Raw genomic sequence first — 20,743 nt, 5'->3', positions numbered from 1 at the left:
GGGGCTTGAACTCACGAACCACAAGATCATGACCTGAGCCGAAGTCGGACGCTTAACCGACCGAGCCACCCGGAGCCCCTCTCCTACCTCTTCTGAAAAGGCTCGTCTGGAATCTGCGCAGGCCAGAGAGCAGAGAACAAAATGACCGCGGCCGGGTGATAACATTGTGTCGGTGTCTGACAGGGACTCTGAGGGAAGACAGCTGGGAGAAGAATGGCAGAGAGGATTCTGTTCAAGGCTTTGAAAAAGGAATAAAGGTGTCTCAAACGCGAAGGTCACTGGTTATGTTCATTTGGGTACTCAGATTATTTGGGAGAGTTGGGTCGATCCATCCCAACTGGAGGTATAAGTGCCAGGTGGCTCTCACAGGTCAGGTTCAAGATGGCTGAGGGAGTATTAGATCCCTCCCAGGCAATGTCACTGTGAAGGAGTGTTGGGTCAGGGCCTGGGGGCCCAACTTCGTTTGGGGGCTTGGGTCCCTTCAGGCAGTAGTTCTGAACCTTCTTGTAGTCACACCCTGGGTCCCTGACACTGACCACGTGTGACTCCTGGGCACTGGGGGGAGGGGAGTACAGCCTTCTGTCCACCATTCAAGAGTGCAAATCCAGGGACACAAATGAGAAAGGTATGATTAAAGCTATAGCCTCGAACCAGCTCTGATATTTAAAATAAGCAAAAGAATTCCCAAAGCTCATTTCCTTACCCAGTGTTATTAACTACCTGCAACCACTGCTCGCTACAGGTGTCCACGCCCGCCTAGGGCACTGGCAGCCTCCTGGCTTCCCCGCTCCCTGAGCTGCTCTCCTCAAATGCTTTGAGCACCTCTAAGCAACAACCCCCCACCCCATACTAATGCTCTCATCTTAGGAACTTCACATGAGCATGAACTTCATAGGCTTTTGCCCAGACTCACACAGGCTGACACACAGTGTGGCCTTGCTCTCACAGCGTGGTCCCCGGGCCAGCAGCTTCATCCCGGAGCTTGTTAGAAATGCGGGATCTCCGGTCGGATGCATCAGCACCCACGCTGAACAAGACTTAACAAGATCCCCAGGTGATTCGTGTGCGTGAGCAAGTCTGAGGTCCTGCACTTACACATCACGCCCAACCTCCCCTGCCCCAGGTGAAGCGGGGAATAACCCACTCCAATCCAAACAACTTTAACCAGCTGCAGCTGTCCCCATAGTTGGGAGGGGGAAGCAGAGAGAGGGGAGGTGGACACAGCAGGACTTGTTACAGTGCACAAAGTGCATTTAAACTTGGGGACCCTGGGGCACCTGGGTGGCTCGGTCAGTTAAGCCTCCGACTCTGGATTTCTGCTCAGGTCATGATCTCACGGTTCATGAGTTTGAGCCCTGCACTGAGCTCTGCAATGGTGCACAGTCTGCTTGAGATTGTCTCCCTCCCTCTCTCTCTGCCCTTCTCCCTCCCTCTCTCTCTCAAAAATAAATGAACTTAAAAAATAAATAAATAAATGTGGGGACACTGAGATGAAATCTAAGAAGGCATCCCATCAATTCTGAGGGCCTGTGATCTCAGGTTTATCAACAGGCAGATGCTGACTGAATAATAACCGTGGCTAACATTTACTGGACCCTTACTATGAGACAGGCACTATTTCAAAATACATGTGTTGATTTACATGATTTCATATAGCAACCTCTCCAGGTGCAGATTATCATTGTCCCCCTTTTACAGATGAGGCAACTGAGGCACAGAGAGGTCAAGTGATCTGCTCCTTACCTGGCACGGACGATTGCCATGTGAGACCGGCTCCAGACGGGAGCTGGGAAACACTCCCCACCCCAGGAGTTTCTTTTGAAGCAGTGACGTACCTTCAGGGAAATCAACAGTCTTGGTTTGCCCAGGACTGAGCGGGTTCCCTGGATGTGAGACCTTCAGGGCTAAAATTGGGAGAGTCTTGGGCAAGTTAATTGCTTCAGAGGTACAGGCTGATGCTCTGTCTCCCACAGAGGAAAGACAGAAGAGAAATAAAAGGAAAAGAAATGAAATGTAATAGGAAATCCTTGAGATTATAGAATTTGAGCTGCCGGAGCACTGCATCAGAAGAAACAGGGGCCTGTTGCTAGTGCATGTGACAGTACCAATGTCCTGAGAAAAAAAGGTAGATAAAAATACTGGCTAGTGTTTCCCTTGTCAAGGTCAACCGACACCCACATGGGTGTCTCCATCAGCTCTATTTTCTGCAGGACTGGCAGCCGGTTCTGTGAATCTTGTTTCTTTTGAGCCCCTGGGAAAGTTGTTTGATTGGTTCAGGTTTCATTTAGCCCGAGAGCCATTTATGATTTCCCATATAAAATACAAAGAGCTCACTCAGCATGTGTGTGTGTGTCTGTGTGTGTGTGTGATCTTTTAGAAATAATTTTTTAAAGCAGTTCCCCAACCCCAACTGGATGGGGCTGGTGAGGAAGCACGGCGCGGGGGGCAAAGTCTGAGGGAGGGTCAGAGAGAGGAATTCAGACTGCTCCACACACCCGGCTGAGGCCTCTGGGGGAAGCCCCTCTTCTCAGACCAGGGAAAGCAGTTGTCTGCAGCCTTTGCAGGGGTCCACGCATTGGGATTTCCCTGCTTTTGGCAGGGGCGGGGGGGGGGTGGGTAGGTCTGGCTCTCATTTTCTACATCTGTGAAATGGGTCTTGCCACAGCCTCTCACCAGAGACCGTGTGTCCCCTCTGGGGCTGGGATGCAGCTGTCCCAAGTGCTGCGCCCTAAGTCAGTTCCTTCAGATCTTTCCTGATCAACCTTAGCAGACGTATTAGACTGGAGAATCACACATTCTTAGAGCAGACGGGGAACCGGAAAAAGCAGAAACCATCCCAACTGCCTCATCTTTCACAAGAAGAAACTAGCCAGCCCGGTGTCCCGCGGCCACCTCGCTCACGGGATTTTCATGATTCAACAGCGTGGCTCTGTAACCCCACGGGTAGCGTGTATTCTCCTTGAGAGGAAACTGAGCTCCCGGAAGACAAAGACCAACATGTTGCCCAAACCATTTCTCTTCCAGGCTCCCACAGTAGTCTGGACGCTGTGGCCTTCCCTCCCGTTGCCAAGCTGGAACAAGGAGTACTGGAGCTTCTATGCACAGCAGGGAAGATGAATGAGGAGATAAGGGATGCGAACCAAGGTTTTCCTCAATCTCTACTTGCTGGCCCAGTGACCAATCTCTGAGCGGCACATGTGGAGAAAAACAGCTCTTCGTTGGAGCCAAGGAAGGCCGTCAGTTTGCTGCAACCTTGAAAAAAATAAAGAAATAAAGCCTTGCTCTTCCCAAGCGGCCCAAGAAGCTTCCCTGTTTGAGGCCTCCTTGCTCCTCTGTCCGTAGGCCCTGAGAACCGAGCGGGCCCAGGCAGACTGCTAGGACCCGGTAGGACCCTGGTAACCAATTTGCAAATGAGAACAGCAGACATCTAGCTTTGTGCATGGGAACTCGGCCAGGCTAGCCCCTCCCCACCCTGAACCATGACAGCACTGACCCGACCCACATACCCACATGACCCCAATTCTCTCCAGCCCTCGAGAAATGACTCTCCTGACGTTTACTCCCATTACAGCCATCTCTTGTAACTCTTGGGTAAGCAACAGAAAGTACTATTGAATCCTGGCCACATTCATTTGTGGCAACTATCTTGGTGATAGCTTTCTAATGTGATTATCTCTCTCTGCCTTTATGTGATTATATGACCTTTCAAAACTCATGCTTTCTTTTGTTCATTCATCCATCCCTCCCTCTATCCCTCCGTCCATTCAACAAGAGCATTTGGCATCTACTGCACGCTGAGTAACTTCTAAGCCCAAATCAATGGGGCATTTTCCAAGCTTTAAAATTCCCCGCCTTTAAGCAGAATTCTTCAAGCAGGGAGGTGTAGGCAGGGGTAGTGTTCGGTGAAAAAACAGCTACGTTAAAACCTAAGCTGCTGTTAACTAGTTATTTATTCTCCCTGAGCCTGTTTCAACAGGGGAATCATTCCTCATAGAAGTGTCATGGAGTTTAGGGGCGCCTGGGTGGCTCAGTCGGTTAAGCATCCGACTTCAGCTCAGGTCATGGTCTCACGGTTCGTGGGTTCGAGCCCTGTGTCGGGCTCTATGCTGACAGCTCGGAGCCTGGAGCCTGATTCAGATTCTGCGTCTCCCTGTCTCTCTGGTCCTCCCCCACTTGCTCTCAGTCTCTCTCCCTCTCAAAAATAAATAAACATTAAAAAATTTAAAAATAAAGAACCGTCGGGAAGTTTAAACAGGAGAAAGTATATACAGAAACAGACTCCATGCTTGGCAGGGAAAAGGCATTCAATAATTGACAGGTTAAGAAAAGTGACTGAAGAACCCAGCTTGTTCCCCCACACTCCCTTCTCCTAACGCCGTGCCCCAGTCAATACTCCTTCCAGTTCATTTTGCTTCTTAGGACAGTGTTCTTTTTGTGTTAATCCTCTGGTGAGCCAGCCCTGTCTTTATGCTGACTGATGGGCTGTACCATTTTCAGAATATGATCTGTATCAGAGTCAGCTGGGGAGCTCCTGGAGCTTGTGGAGGATGGATACATAAAGTCCCGTTAATAAATAAACACACAGACATCAAGGCTACCGGCTGGGCTGTTGGCTGGCTGTCATTGTAACAAGACTTTATGCCTTCCTGGCTCCTGTCATCCTCGTGACGGAAAGCATGTAACGAGTTAGTCTTGCTTGCAGCCCTCCTGGAGAAAAATACTGCCGTGTCTACAACGAGCAGTCAGGGTAACCAGCTAGAGGTCAAGGACTCTTGGGAGCACTGCCAACCAGACTCCCAGGGCAGCTTTGTATGTTGTTTATGTCTTATCATAAAATAATCTCATACTAGAAAATTTTAAAAATAGGTGAGTCGAACACCCACAGCGAAAATCCCCTGTGCTTCTGTCCACTTGGAGATAAGCACAGTTAACACTTTGTCATCCTCTCCTCCACACACCCGCACACGCTTCTGCTCCCTGGGGTTCCGTACTCGCTCCACCTTATGATCGAACAATACGTCATGAATATCTTTTCAGGTAAAATATGTTCCGACATCATTTTAAGCGGCTGCCAGTTTACTGGAGAAATTCCTTCTTATTTTAAACAGGTCCGTTGCTATTCATCACTTTCACTGTGAGAAAAAAATCTTGTGTTTTCTCTTTTTGGATTTTTGGGAGCAGCGTGAGTGAAGGGGTTTAGAGGGTGGCAGTCAATGAAAGTACATGTCGCTTGGTGTGCCAGGCTCCGGTGGGATGATGACACTAGGGAGCCATTGTGGGGAGCCTCGGGGGACAAAGGAGATGAGAGGAACACCGGCAGACCTTCAGCAGTTCTAGACTTTGACAGGACCCTCTGGTGGCAAGAGCGGGTGTCCTGCAAGAGACCAGACTGGAACCCCCACACTTGCATCGGCTCCTGTTTTCACCGCACTGTCAGTTGGCCCTTGAGGCCCAAAGGTTGGGTTTGTTGTCATGGTCTGGCCATTGCCGACCCCTCCAGCCTCTTCCCCCACCTGTCCCTGCCCTGGGTCTTCTGCCTCTGCCCCGCCATGCTGTTTGCACCCTCCGGGTCTCTGCCAGGTTGTGCGAAGCCTGGCATGTGCGTTCTTCCCTTCACTCGATTCACTGATTTTTTTCTTATCAACTGGTGCAGGTGTCACCTCTTCCAGTTTTCCCTGACCCTCCCCGCTCCCAGGTCAGACCAGCGCCACCTCCACAGACTTCCGTGGCACCTCACGCTTATAGGGTCACGCACCTCTGCACCCAGGTCGCATTGTGTCCGTGTCCCTACAAGACTTGGAGCTGACGGGGCCAGTGTCTTACATGCTGGGCATACAGTGGGCGCTCAATAAATGTTACTGAATAAAGGCAGTCCCAGAACCAGTACTGCCAACCCTTGAGTATGGCCAAAATATGTGAGACATCACAAACAGGTGGGGCAAATCTCAAGTCCATCTATATCTCTCTGTCTCCAGTGCCAGGCTTCAGGCTACCCCCCATCTCCTGCCTCGGCCACTTAGTCCTTTTCCGACTGACTGCCACTCAGCAGACAGATGATCTTCAGACATCAGCATGGGTGTGTCTCATTCCTACTTAAAACACTGTACAGGGGCGTCGGTTGAGCATCTGACTTCGGCTCAGGTCATGATCTCACAGTTTGTGAGTTCAAGCCCAGCATCAGGCTCTGTGCTGACAGCTCGGAGCCTGAAGCCTGCTTGTGTGTCTCCCTCTCTCTCTCCCCCTCTCCCCACTCATGCTCTGTCTCTCTCTCAAAATAATAAACATTTAAAAAAATTAAAAAAAACAACACTGCACAAATATTTGAATTACTCTTAAAACACACAGTTTATGAGGCCCAGCATAATCTAGTCCCTACTAATTTTTCCAGTCTCATCTCGCACCGCTCTCCCCTTTGGTCCCTAAGCCCCAGCCAACGAGCTTTCCTTCTGTTCTTCAAACAGCCAGGGCCCTTTCTTGTATTGGGGTCTTCTCCCACCAGGGACGTTCAGTCCCTCATTCCTCGTGTGACTGGCTCCTTCTCAGCCCCCAGGCTTCTGCCTCAGGGTTACTTCGTTCAGGAAGCCTTGCTTTATAACTGAACCTAAAATAAGTCTCCTTTCTTCCTCTGTCATGGCACACGCTTATGTTTTGTCAGGGTATCTTTATACTTGGTAATTGTGTTTTTATTTTTGTGATCAGCTGTTTGATAATACTTTTTATTCTCTCAATGGGGGGAGGGGGTTTCCGTCCCTCAACGGGACATTCAGCAATGTCTGGACATACTTCCGGCTGTCGCAACTGGGGGAGGGTGCAGCTAGCATCTAGGCGCACAGAAGCCAGAGATCCCGCCTAACACCCTACGATGCACAGGACAGTCCCCCCACAACAAAGAACTGTCAGTGGTGATTCGACTGAGAAATACCACTCATGGGGGCGCCTGGGGGGCTCAGCTGGTTAAGCATCGGACTCTTGATTTTGGCTCAGGTCATGATCTCATGGTTTGTGGGACTGAGCCCCACATCTGGCTCTGTGCTCACCTTGTGGAGCCTGCTTGGGATTCTCTCTCTCCCTCTCTCTCTGCCCATTCCCCACTCATGATCTTTCTCTCTATCTCAAAATAAATAAATCAACATTTTTAAAAAAGAAAAGAAAACAAAAGAGAAGAGAAGGAAAGAAAAGAAGAGAAGAGAAAAGAAAAGAAAAGAAAAAAGAAAATACTGCTCAAGACTGTAGTTTCCACAAAGGCAGAAACCTTGCCTGCGTTCTTCACCATTTTATCTCCAGCACCTGGCTCAGTGTCTGCGGTGAGCCTCCCTCCATAGGGAGCTGGGTGGAAAAACTGACAGGTGATGAAGGGGTGTTATTAAACCTATTTCATACCCGGCAGGGCACATCAGGACCGATCAGAACTGATGCCCACCATAGCACTGGAGCTGGGAAGAGGAGGCATTTTCCCTTTGGTCGCTGGACTGTGGGGAGTCTGGATGCCCTAAGGGAGGGTGCGGGAGCAGCCCCAGGGGTGGGGGACTCAAGGAACTCCGGGAAGTGGCCATTTGCCACCTGATAACACCCTGCACGGCCCTACCAATTCATACCTCCTCCAAGTCAGTCCTGGACAGATGGATGGATGTGCAGAAGGCCAGGAATTCCGATGAAGTGGCTAATGAGGTGAAGAGAGGTAAGGGGCAGGAAAGAACTCTTTCTAGTGTCTACGGAGACACAGAATCTCCGTGTCCTTCACACTTACTCAAACTTACCTCGTAAGGGTAGGTCTGAGATAAGTGGGAGCATGAGCAGACACACAGGTGGGGTGGGGGGGAAGGCTGATGGGGTGGGAGGGGAGCAGGTTTTTCTTTCTATTGTTCTTCTCCTAAACCACGAAAAGCCTGTTTCCAAGAAACTGCAGCTTTCTCCCCGTCAAACACCCACCTCCCCCTCTCCTTCCAGTCCAGGCTTCCCACTTCCTCTCTTATCTCTAAACCCTTGGCCCATGGACATGATCCAGTTCCTTCCACTCTGAAAACAACCCATCGCTTCACCTCACATCCCCCTATAGCTACTATCCCAACTGTCTCTCTTCTCTTTCCCAACAAAGCCACTAGGAATAAAAGCCTTGGGGCGCCTGGGTAGCTCAGTTCCTTAAGTGCCTGACTTCGGCTCAGGTCATGATCTCACAGTTTGTGAGTTCGAGCCCCCCCATCAGGCTCTTTGCTGTCAGTGCAGAGCCTGCTTTGGATCCTCTGTCCCTCTCTCTCTCTACCCCTTCCTCTGCTTGTGCTCTCTCTCTCTCAAAAATAAACATTTTTAAAAAAGCCTAAACTTGGTGTCTCCACATCTGGATGATAATCATCCAGATACTGCTGCATTTCTCTGCCTCTTCACAGCAAAACTCCTCAAATGTTTCTGTACACTTGTTTCTCTATTTTCTCATAACTTATTCATTGCGAACTCACTGAAATCTGCCTCCAGCTCCCACCCGCTACTCTGAAATCACTTCTGACAAAGATCTCCAATGACCCGCGTGCTGTCCCTCCCAAACAATCTATGTTGACTACCCACTCCTACTTGAAACTCTTTATCCCTTAACTTTTCTCCTCATCAGCCACTCATCACACTACCTCTCCTGGTTCAACTCATGCCATCCCGACTATTCCCTCTTAGACTGTCCCCTCTACACCACTCCCCTCCTATACGTGAATCCTTCCCAAGGCTCCATTCTTGCCCTCCCATGCCTTCCTTAGGCCCTCGCCTGCCCATGGGCAATTCACAGAGCTATGAGCTCGGCTGGCCTGGTTTTCAGACTTGCACCACCAACTGGCGCTTGGACACAGTCTACTTAGCCATCCTACGGGAATCTTTCATTCGAATGGCCTCCAACAGACGCCATCATCTCACCTGCTCTTCCCCCTCAAAGTGCTTGCCTTCCCGCCTTTCTCCCCCTAATTAATGGGACCACCATCCCCCCAGTCCCCAAGCCCAGCGGTGTGTGAATCACTGCAGTCTCCCCCCTCCACCTCTCCCCTCAAATCCACTCAGCCACCAAATCTTGCTCACTTTATCCCTTAAATGTTTCTAAAGTACATCCGTTCTCCATCCTTTTATGACCATTGTCTTCATCTGCCTCCTCATTAACTTTTTTCCCTTTGTTAAAACACTTACTCTTAATACAGTCACATCAACAAAGGCAACCGAGCTCCACATCTACTTGTGTCATTTATAAATGAGCCTGCAAACTGTCCATTTTCAAGTCAGAGCTCTTCACCGCCCTTGCAAGTCTCTCCTCTGTTGTACTTCCTGCCTCTCAGAACGGCACCCCCACTTGCCAGGCCTACTCCCCACATTCAAAAATCTGCAGGTCATTTTAGGTTCCTTACTCTGTCTTTTCCATGTGTCTCAACTCTTGACTAGACAGTTGCAGTACATCTACCTTCTTTCCTTCCTGCACCCAACCACCTCTCCCTTAAACCAAACAACAAAGGGCATCGCTGTCCCAGGTGTGCCAGCCCGGCTTTTCTATTTAGACCCTGAGATCTTTGAGGGCACGGACCATGTCTGGGATTTTTCTGATTCCTCCAATGTCCCCAGCACAACACTGGGTACAGAGTATGCCCAGCAGAGAAGAAAGCGGGCAATGAGACCCATCTGCTAAGAGAAATCTGGTGTTGAGCTGTCAGCCCCCTGAGGTGAAGGGTGCTGGGTGCCTGACTCCTCTGCCACAACGAGAGGACATGCTTGGTATCAGCAAGACCTCAGCAAAGATGTTGGAAATGATTCTCTGAGGGGCCTGGGAAATGGACTCCAGCAAGGACAGCATCATGGATCGTGGTGCCATCACGAGGACTCAGCTGATTTCTGAGATCTCGAACCGGCGGGCACCCATCTGTGATGTTGTAGGGTGTCCTCGAGCGGTACTCAGTGGTCCAGCAGCTTGGAAATACATTCCACCTGTTTTTTGGTGGCCCCCTCGCCTTGGAAATAAACAACGGTTCAGTCCTTTCAGGAGTTTATTCTGTTTTCCAGAATTAGAGTCTAGAGTGTTTCATTTCTGTTATCTTGTCAAAATCCTTATCCCTTTGAGGTCCATGATATTTGATTATTCTTCACTCTATCCTTCACCACACCACTGCCTCTCCCTCACTCATTGAGGACGTTAGCAATTGTCCCCCTTCATTTAAGGTTCTGTCATCATCCTAGAAAGTTTCAATACACACAAAGATGGCCTCTCCAAACGCCCTAGCATCGTATTTCCACAACTTCCTTAATGCCACTGGCTTTTAGTTTCATTTCACTCATTCACTAGCAATGACCATACCTTGGACCCATATCACTGAAACTGTCCTGCGGTCAACCCTCGCCTAGACTACCGCCACTGACCCTTGACCAATCACTCTGCCGTTGTTCAGAAACCTCCAGTGGCTCTACCACTCCCACAGGTTCAATTCCAGGTCCTTAGGCCAGGAGGCAGAACACCAGCCTGCCGTCCTGTATCTCACCCCCTCCCCATCGCCTGGCATTTCCTGCTCTGACGTTGCTGGACCAAATTCAGTCTCTGCTTCCCCCCACCGTCTCCTGAGCTTCCCGGGCCTAACTGCGCCTTGAAGGCCCCAAAGACTTCCCTTTTTACCTGCAAAGATGTTTCCTCCTTGTCTGTTTCCCTTTTCTGCTCTACAAAGATGTTGATCTTCACATTCCAGCTCAAACACTACCTCCTCTGGGAAGCCCTGCCTGCCTAGCCCGGGCACAGCCAAGGGCTCCTTCTTCTATGCTCCCCAGCATGGGATGCAGCCATTACAACATTTATCTGATCACATTAATATCACAAGGGCAGGAACCATTCCTATTCATCTCTGTATCTCAGCCCCGGGTACAGGCCTGGTTCAGAGTTGGCTTCACTGGATATTAGGAAAGTGATGAAGGCGTGAGTCCCACAGATGCTCTGTCCTCTGTGTATCAATGAGGCCAGAGGAGATTGGGCTCTTGAATTAATTGAACCTCGTCTCTTCTCACCCTGGCCCAGTGCCCTGTCCATATGCTTAACTCCCCTAATAGAATCTGCCCTGGCTAAGCACCACATATAAATGAATCCCTAAGCATTAAGTAGCAGAAAAGCTTCCAATTGCTTAGAGAAGGAAAGAGGCTGGTGCTTTACAGATGGAAGGGAGACAAGTGGTGTAAGGAGAGACGTCCGTCTAAATTTTAGGTACTAAGTACCTGGAAGTGTTGACGACTCTTTCATACTAAACCCAGTTATGTGTTCAGCACTAGGCTAGCCACTGACGGTGAGAAGAAAAGTCAGAACAGCAGCAGGCCTTTGTTGATGGTGTTCTACGTGCCAGGCAGAACTCTGTAGGGTAAGCATCGTGGGTATCATTCCCATTTTACAGGTAAGAAAATGGACTCAATGTCACCCGGCTAATACATGCTCGACTAGTATCACCTTTGACTAGTGTCTTCACCCCTTCTCTCTTCACTGTTCTCACCACCCCCATTCTAAAGTAAACGTCCTCCATCCTTTCTCCCCTCTTACCATCCTTCCTTCTCTTCATCAGATGGAAACATCCTCATCTTCCACCATCTCATAAAAACAAACAGGCATGAGCCTTCTCCTCCCCTCCTTCTCTCCAGTTATCCCAGAGCATGGCCCCTCTCCATCCTAAGGCCTATTCCCTCCACCTGCTTGGTTGATGCTGTCCACCCATTTTTCTTAGGGACCTCACATTATGAATTATCCTTCCTTGAACCGATAGCTTTTCCATTCAACTGGATCCTTCACACTGCCATGTAAAGGTGCTCAACTGTCCCCCATTAAAACAGAACAAAACCACCCCACCTCTCCAAACCTCTGGAAAGACTTATTTGCACATTCAGTGTCTACTTCCCCCTCCGCCAACTACAGTCTGACTTTTGCCCATCACATCCCTGAAACTATTGTTTAAATCACCTGTGATCTCTGTTTCTGAAGCCAATGGACTTTCATTGGTCCTCATCATAATGGACTATGCTTCCTCTTCTCTTATTCAAGAAACACTCTGCCCTTGGTTTTCGTGACATTTCCCACTCCTGGCTTTTCTCCTATCTCTCTAGATCATCCTTCTCTGCTTCCTTTCTAGGCCCATCCTAACTCGAAGTTAACCCCAGGCCTTCTCTTCTAAGCCTGTCCTTCCTTCCTCGGCAGCCTCCTCCATGCCATGGAGCTGGATGTTGACAGCTTATGGGGGCATAGATCCTGCCCAGACCTCTCCTTCAAACTCCTGCCCATATATCCCCTTGGCCGCTCTCCCTCCACCCAGATGGTTCAAAGGCTCCTCAAGCACAACATGCCGAGACTGAACTCATGTCATTTGTCTCAGGAAATGGTACCCCTATCCACCGCTACATGGCTGGGAGCCCAGGGCTCGTCCCCAAAACTCCCTTCTGACCAAACCATCACTTCTTGTCCATTTCACTTCTAAACCTCTCAACTCTGTCTTCTTTCTCTCTCCACTACAAATGTCCCAATGTAAACAACCATCTCTCGAGATGTCTCCCCGGATCTTCCCTTGGCCACCTCAAATATACTGTCCACACCCTACAGCCACAGAGATCTTCCTAAAGTAGGAAATCTGACTATATCACCCTCCTGCTTAAGTACTTCTGTGATTACCTGTTCCTGTAGAATCAACATCAGAATCCCTACCGTGGCTGATAAGACTGAGTGTTCTAACTCCCTCCTGCCTCTCCTGTTCATCTCACATGCTTCTCCCTCTCCCTCTAGGCACCCCAGGCCACTGGCCTTTGGCACCTCAAAATGCTATGCCTGCTCTAGCCAAGACCCTCCCCCATTCCCAGAATATCCTCTCTCAGGTCCAAAACCCCACTCACTTCCTTCTCTCCTACTCACTCTCCAGGACTACTGGACTATCATTTCCTCAGGATGACTTCCCAGATCCTCCCTGAGCGGCCCAGACCTCCTATGAAACACCCTGACAATGCCATGGACCTCCACTTTATTGCTTGTATAAGTGGCACTTTACATTTACTTTGTGACAAGTTTGTTTCCCTGAATGACTTCAAGCTCCATGAAGGCTGGGACTTTGACAGTTCTGGTTTCTCCAACACACACACACACACACACACACACACACACACACTGTATCCCCTGTGACATTCAATAAATACTTGGTTGACATCATGAAAATGCAACCCAATTCTATCGGGCTTCTGGCCTCATTACTCTCCTGAAATTGCCCTTGCTAGAGTCATCAACAACCTTCAAACTGCCAAAACTATGCGCCTGTGGATCCCTGGTGTTCTACCAGCTGGACTGAGGGTTTCCTGCACTAAAATAGAATCTTGGCAGGCTTTCCCCAATTCATAGAAAAAAAAAATAGCTCACAGAATATCCTCAATTTAAGGCTTTTGTTTCATAAAGTTTTCTTTCTTAAAACTTGGTGTCTGCTATTCTATGCCTGTAGTAGAATCTAGCATAAGATGCTCTCTGATTTAGCTCAAAATTATATATTCAGCCCTTTCAAAATTCTATGGTATTCTCCAGCAAGCACCATAATTTCCGTGGGTTTCATGACATGAACAAGTGTTTTGAGACCCACTGGTCAAATCCAAAGAAATATTTTTAGCCCTCTGATTTGTTCTCTTGGTGATATCTGGTACTGCCGATCATGATGTTTATGTGTTTTAGCAACAAGCATTTATTGAGCACATATTACGTTTTCCCACAGCCTTTTGTTGCTATTTTTACTATAGCATTTATCACCTTCTCCTGTGATATCTGCCATGTACTACAAGCTCCTGGAGGCTACAGGGCCCTTGACTTTCCCTTCTCTCTGTCTGTCTCTCTCTCTCTCCCCCTCTCCCCCTCTCTCTCTCTGTTTCCACTTGCCCCTGCCCCCAGCCAGCCCAGCACTTGGCTCGGGCACATGGATCATCTTCATTGCCCATAGGAATAAATGAACGAGTGAATACATGAGTGAACACAGAATAAAATGCTGAGGCAGAACTGGAGCCCCCATTCCTGGCACCCCGCTGCCTCCCCACTGGAAAGCTCATGGTCATTCAGTGGTTTGATAGGACTGACATGTCGAGTTCACACACGTCCGATATCACCCGTTGTTATTTTAACAAGTAAAATGAATCTGATAGAAGCCTAATATGGTTTTAGAGCCTTGTGCCTCCGAGAAGCCCTTCTAATATCTAATCCGTCATCAAGCCCTGTTGATTTACCACCAAAAAAAAAAAAAAAAAAATCACTGTGATTGCCTATCTTATGGGGACATAAACAGTTTTACTCTGTAAGCACCTGAAAATACCATGTATTATGTCTGTGGCAGAAGTTGAGTAAATAATGACATTACTGATATGAATGTATCTTCAAACGCTCCATATTCTACCGAAACCATTCTCTTGGCCTCTTCTGCCCTTTCTTCTGAGCTTGTCTATCAAAATCATACTTAACCTTCAAAGCCCAGCTCAAAAATCACCTCCTCCAAAAAAGACCTTAACAATCTACCAAATTACTGGGGCCAGCCTCTGGCTCACGGTCACCCCTCGACACCTGACCACATGCCATTTGTACCTCTACTTAGCACGTGCTTCTTTAGTCTGCAGGATCCTGCTGCTGACGCGAATGTTCCTCTCCCACACTGCCTTGTGGGCAACTCGAGCCCAGGAACCACGGCTTGCTCATCTTTCAGTCTTCCCAGTGCCTTGAGCAATACTCACTTTCTGGCATGTATTACACTGATCGTCCACTACTATTTTGCTCTGCTGTGCAAACATCATTTTTGGGGTATCATAAGAGGACTTTTTAAAAACAAACCACTCAGGCGTCTGGCTTTCTCCCTCATGGCTAGGTTCTGGCAGACTTAGCTGAGAGCCTAGCCCAGCTTCTTGCTCTCAACCCCACAGCAGTAGCTGCCTTTGTGCTAGAATTCATTTGGGGGAAAATTCGAGCGGTTTCTTTTTGAAGTGGAGTGGGAGTCAGAAGCGAGCCCTGGCCAGCAAGCTGTGTGGGAGGAGAAAGGTGTGCAATGAGCCAGGCCCTTGGCTCTCAGGCTGTTTCTGCCAAATAGCAGACAGACCCCCAGCACAGACCTGGGGGGTTCAGGGGCCACCCTGCCCACCTTCTTCCTTGGGCGCAGACACTGACCCTCACAAGCACTCCCTTTCCTCCTTCCATCCCTGGGGAACATCACACTCACAGTCCACTCGGCCTGGCCCTAATGTACACACAGAGACAGAAGCAGGAAAGATGGGACCCTGAACCAAGAATGCTGACTGCTTTGTCCCTGAACTGTGCCCTGTACAAACCTACCCAGACTGCAAATATTCCAGCTCATCCATCAAAGTATGTAGTGCTCAGCTACACACTGTTATAACCCAAACCAAGTCTCCGAGCACCTGGGATGCTCTTGTGTCTCTGGTGCAGGTTACTATGCAGGAAAGAAAGTCATCGAAGAAAGAGCAAAAAAGGTGCTGCTTGGTGGCAAAGAGCCTGGGCTCTCACACATACCCGATCAGGAGATTAAATGAGATGATGTAGGCAGAGTGCTTAGCGGAGTACCTGCACACAGAAAGTTCCTAACGAAGGCTTCCCACCTACTGGAAGGTCCCTTCTCGTGTGGCTGGAACAAAGTCTTTCTTCTGCTTCTGCTATTCAACAGCGTGTTTACCTGAAGGAGGGAAGGCAGTTCCTAATACTTGCTCCCATCCCCTTCATGCATCCAGCAGCCTCCACGGTAGGTGATCAGCAGAAGGGAATTCTTGGCTGGGGAGCAGGGCAGGGGCTGGACATCTGTGCTGATGGGAGACACCCAAAGGGGCATTCCAGAACATACCAACTGATGCCATTACAGCTGCGTCAATAACCTTCTTCCTTCCTCTGGGACAAAACAGCCCGAGACCCCAGAATAATTTTCAAAACTTTTCATTCAAGTGTATCTCTCTCCCTCTCCTTTCTGAAGTCCAAATACAACACCAGAAATAGACTTACTGCCCTCACTGATGACGAGGCACAGTGCTCCCCCTACTCCCGCCCACCCCCGGCCCCACTGAGGCTACCCCGGTGCTGGCAGTTTCTCTTGTATAAGGGAATCTTAGGGCAAAAAAGTTTCTACTTCTTCATATTGTTTTCAAGGCCAGAGGGTCATATCTTGCCTACCCACCTCAGAAAGGTGTCTAAAGGCACCTCTCCCTCCAGCTTTCCAAGCACAACCCATGTATTTAAAGGAATTCTGGATGGCCCAGAGCTGAGGGACCCTGTGTGTTCTCAGGGACCTTTGGCTTTTACCCCAAAGGGAACCCCTCAAGCAAGCTGAGGGTGGGGGTGCCACCTCCACACCGTTCACCCGGAGAAGAGCTTGAGGGAATGTATCAGGCACAGGACAAGGAAAGAGGATTTTTTAAAATAGTTAATGCATCTGGGGCGCCTGGGTGGCTTGGTCGGTTAAGCGTCCGACTTCGGCTCAGGTCATGATCTCACGGTCTGTGAGTTCGAGCCCCGCGTAGGGCTCTGTGCTGACAGCTCAGAGCCTGGAGCCTGTTTCAGATTCTGTGTCTCCCTCTCTCTCTGCTCCTCCCCTGTTCGTGCTCTGTCTGTCTCAAAAATGAATAAACGTTAAAAAATTTTTTTTTAAATAGTTAATGCATCCCTATGGTTCCGAATTGAAAGGGTACAGAAGGGTTTAAAGGTCTGCTCTTCCTGAAGGCAACAGATCTTACCAGGTTTTTTGGACATACCTATGCATACACAAGCAAACATCTTGGAATTCTCCTTCTTCCTCCTCTTTTATAACATAAACAGCATCATAGAGAACTCTATGCATGTTTTCCACTTAGCCATATATCTTGGAAATCATTCCATGTCAGTTACAGAGAAATTCCCAAGTCTCTTTTTATGAATGAATAGCACAGTATCCAACTGCCTGGAGGTGCCACAAGATATTCAGCAAGTTCATCTTTGATGAGCACGTGGATTGTTCTTTCAGTGCTATACTTTCAGTGCTACACTGTACATATGTCTTTGTGCCCATGGGCAAGTGTAAGGACAAGTTCAACCCCTAAAAATGGAATCACTGGGTCCGATGGCATGGGCATTTCTAATTTTGGTAGATGGTTCTAAAACACCCTCCAAAGAAGTTGTACCCATTTACTCTTCCAACAGCCATGTATGGAGGGGCTGTTTTTCTAGAACCTCATTAGCAGTTTATCCATCTTCTTGATGTTTGCTAACAGAAAGGGAAATAAGTAGGCCATTGCCCTACTGCCGCCAGTTTGCAGTCTACATGTTAAAGGATCAATCCTTTGTGTATGATTAAACCCATGGGTCCTAGAGGGAACGAAGAGCAAGCAGTTTTACCTGGCCAGCACTTTCCCTAAAGCCTAACGGGGTCACAAACATCTCTTGCACCTCCAAATAGTGTTTATTCACAACGGTTCTGGATTTTCAGCTACCACATGTGTCCGTTCCTAATGGGAGAAGAACAGCCGTGTGGAGGGAGCAGGGGGCTTTGGAACTGAGACACCTGGCTTCACAGAACAGCTCTGCCACGGACTCACTTTAGGGTCTTAGCAAGTTATTTAACCTCTCCCAAACTCAGCCTCCTCGTGTGAAATACAGGGACAATAATATTGATTTAGCAGAGCCTTGTGTCTGACATATAGAAAGTACTCAATACGTGGTGGCAGTTTTCCTTAGTGCTAATGATCATCAGGCCAGATCCTAAACCTCGGGGCACTTTCCACAACTGACGAGACCAGCCAGGGCCATTCTGAGGATAAAGGGGCCACCAAGACGATTCCCAGTTTCTGCTACGATCTCCCCACCCCCCCACCCCCTGCCGCCAGCCTCCTTTCCAAGGTTATCGGGAGACATCACTAAAATCCTACCCTGGGTCTCTGGGTGAGTGAGGGTGAGTTGTTTCCGTGCCAAGACAGGCCCCCCTGTTGCCGGATGATGTTTGCGCTCAGACTGAAGCCGCTCTGAGCTAAGCAGAGCTCATTTCCAATTACAGATGGGCACACTGGAGACAAAGCAGAGATCCTTGAGCAAAATGTGAGGCACTTGCTCTCATCAGCACTGGAGCCCATTCTGCCTTTCCTGAGCACTGGTTTTGATAAGGTCACTAAATGCAAATTTCTGGTTCTGGCAGGAATGCCAGTGAAACCCACCACCAGGGTTTCTACCCATGCATATGACACACACACCCTACCCCCACCCCCAGAGGACTTCAGAGGCTTCTCCCATTCACACATGGTCCTCTCTCATTCACTCATGGTCATCTCCCCAGGAGGGCAGAAATCCTGCCCCTGCTCTGCTTGTGAGTAGGGGGAACTGTGAGGAGGGTGCAGCTGATTTGCCTAAGACCACAGCTGAGCCACCCGGAGTGCCAACACGACCCCTGTCTCTACGTACTGGTTTAGATCCCTACAGACACGGGAGCTGGAACCTCTGGAGAGGGGTCTGAGAAATTATCATTGCTCCCAGAGAATATGCCTTTGCTCTTTCTCCCCTTTGATCCACCTCTGCCAGTATAAAGGGAAGGGGCAGGGGCCAAATGTACTTCCAAGCACTTTATTAGCACAGAAAGGAAGTTGCCTTCCACCCCCACTCTACCTCCCTAAGAACACCCCAAATCGCAGCAAATCTCAGGCAAAGTGCACTTTTCCAGATCTGAAGTCCCCCCATCATTGTTTCTCACGCGGTATAAAACGTGAGTCTGGCTCAACCACTGGAGGACGCGGGACAGGGCACAGAGATCCGACTACGTAGACGTCACCCTTGCCAGTTGCACTGAACCCCCAGCTCCAACCCGGGTCCTCCAGCCCCGGGCCACGAGTGTGGCCTCCTCAAGGAGGGTCCCGGGCTGGGCAGACTGGAAAGGACGGGAGAAAGTGCCTCAACTGACTGCAGGGGGGAGTGGGGGCTGCCTGCGGTTGCATACCTGCCCCCCACCACCTTCCCGCCGCGGCCAACTTGCTAGGAAGAGCGAACTTCTGGGGCCCCACAGTTCCACCCAGAGAAAAGGAATGCCCAAGTGTGACAGAAAAGCACGGGTGGTGTATGCAGCCCAAGGGCACCGACAGAGAAGACCAAGCTCCATCCCTGCCCTCCCTCGCGGCCTCGGGAAGCGCAGAGACCGGACGAAGCCACCCGGGCAGGAGGTCTCCGGGGCGCCGCGCTGGGCACTCTACCAAAGCCACCCCAGCCAGCTAGGGTGAAGAGGACGGGAGCAGGGGGACGCCGGGCCTAGCCCGACACTGCTCTCCGCTCCTGCCCTGCTCTATTTGAGCCAAACCCTCCTCCGGCCGCTGAGCGAAGCTTCGATGTGGCCGGCGCCCCCAGCCCAGCCCGCCGCGCACGGCCCTGGGGATAGGGGTGCGGAACGCAAGCTCCCTCCTCGGGAGGAAACGGACAGCGGCCCGGGTGACAGTCCGGTTTCTCTGTCCCTTAGGCAGACGTCGGTGCCGGCTGTCTTGGACCCGGACAGCCTGGCAGAGATGGCGACCCCACACCGCGAACGCACGTCCGCCCTCCTAGCATGGTCAAACTTGAGCAGGATCACCAGGGTGCAGGGCTGGCGCAGAGGCGCCCGCGCGCTCGGAGGAACCCGCACGCACAGACCGACGGCGGCGGAGCGTCCCGCCCGCCCCGCACCCACCCACCGCGGTGCTCAGCCCCGGCCCGGCTCACTCACGCGCGCCCCGCGGTCCCGCCGAGCGTGCAGCGTCGCGGGCCCGGGCCGCCGCATGCTCCCGGGTGCTGGCGGGCGCCGAGGCGCGGCTGCCGGGTCCGTGTGCGCTCCGGCCGGCGGAAGGCGCTCGCGGAGCAGGAGCGCGCGGCAGCGACGCAGGCGGGGACGGGGACTCGGCAAGTCCAGCCCCGAGGCGGGGACAGCGCGACCGGCGGCCTGGCCACGAGGCCGGAGACGTCCACCCCCACCCCCACCCCCTCGGAGCGCGCGGCCCGCGGTGCGGAGCGGGAGAGCCAAGCGGCGACCCAGACCCAGTCCGGCACGGCCGCGGTCAAGATAGGGGCGCGCGGAGAAGGTGGCCCCGGGGCGCGCTTACCCCGGTGCTAAGGCGCCCTCGGAAGTACGCCCCGGCCCGGCACCTCCCCGCGCGGAGCCGGGCGCCCCGGTGGGGGGCGGGGAAGGAATCCTCGGCCCGCCCCGCTCCGCCCCGTCCCTCCTTTTCTTCCTTCGGGGAACCTCGCTCGAGGAGCACCCTAACCCGTTACCGCGACTGAGCAGCTCCTTTCCGGCGTCCACTCGCGCGTTGGGCTGGCACCCGGTCTGCGCGCGTCCTGCTGAGCGCCTGGGCCTGGGGCTGCCCACGTGAGGCTCCTGTGCGTTCCCCGGCGCTCTGAGAACTGCCCCTGCACGGAGCCGACAGCCTCAACGCCCCTCCAGGTGGCCCGGGCTGGGGGCAGGTACCGAGCCACCTGATTGGCGCTGGCCCCAGTCCTGGGAGAATCCCCCACGAGAGACGCTGCTTGCACGAGGGCGGAGGGAAGGGACCAAGCAGAGCAGGCTGGCGTCTTCCAAAGAGCCTTCCCGTAGCTCCACTGCCTTTTCGCCTAAGAAATGTAAGCTCAGGAGTCGGGCCCCCTAGGAACGCCTTATACAGGGAACTATATGTGCCACAGCTCAAGTCCAGCACTGAAAATCCCGTGGGAATGATAGTTTTAAGGACCAGGGTGTGTCGCTGTCCACCGGACTTTGCCTGGAGAGCCGCCTGAAAGGCTCAT

General features: G+C 51.1%; 1 protein-coding gene across 1 annotated transcript in view; it reads right to left on the bottom strand.

Annotated features, from left to right (window-relative positions):
* The window catches only part of FAM163A (family with sequence similarity 163 member A), a 78,722-nt gene extending 58,989 nt beyond the window's left edge, over positions 1–19,733 (bottom strand). The window contains exon 1 of the mRNA XM_042976727.1: positions 19,692–19,733. The gene's annotated coding sequence lies outside the window, so the exon portion shown is untranslated. The remainder of the gene's footprint in view (positions 1–19,691) is intronic.
* Between the last annotated feature and the right edge of the window lie 1,010 nt (positions 19,734–20,743).

Source organism: Panthera tigris, chromosome F3 (assembly GCF_018350195.1).
Source record: "Panthera tigris isolate Pti1 chromosome F3, P.tigris_Pti1_mat1.1, whole genome shotgun sequence".
In the NCBI taxonomy this organism is placed as follows: Eukaryota; Metazoa; Chordata; class Mammalia; order Carnivora; family Felidae; genus Panthera; species Panthera tigris.
This window is presented reverse-complemented; position numbering and strand designations above follow the sequence as displayed.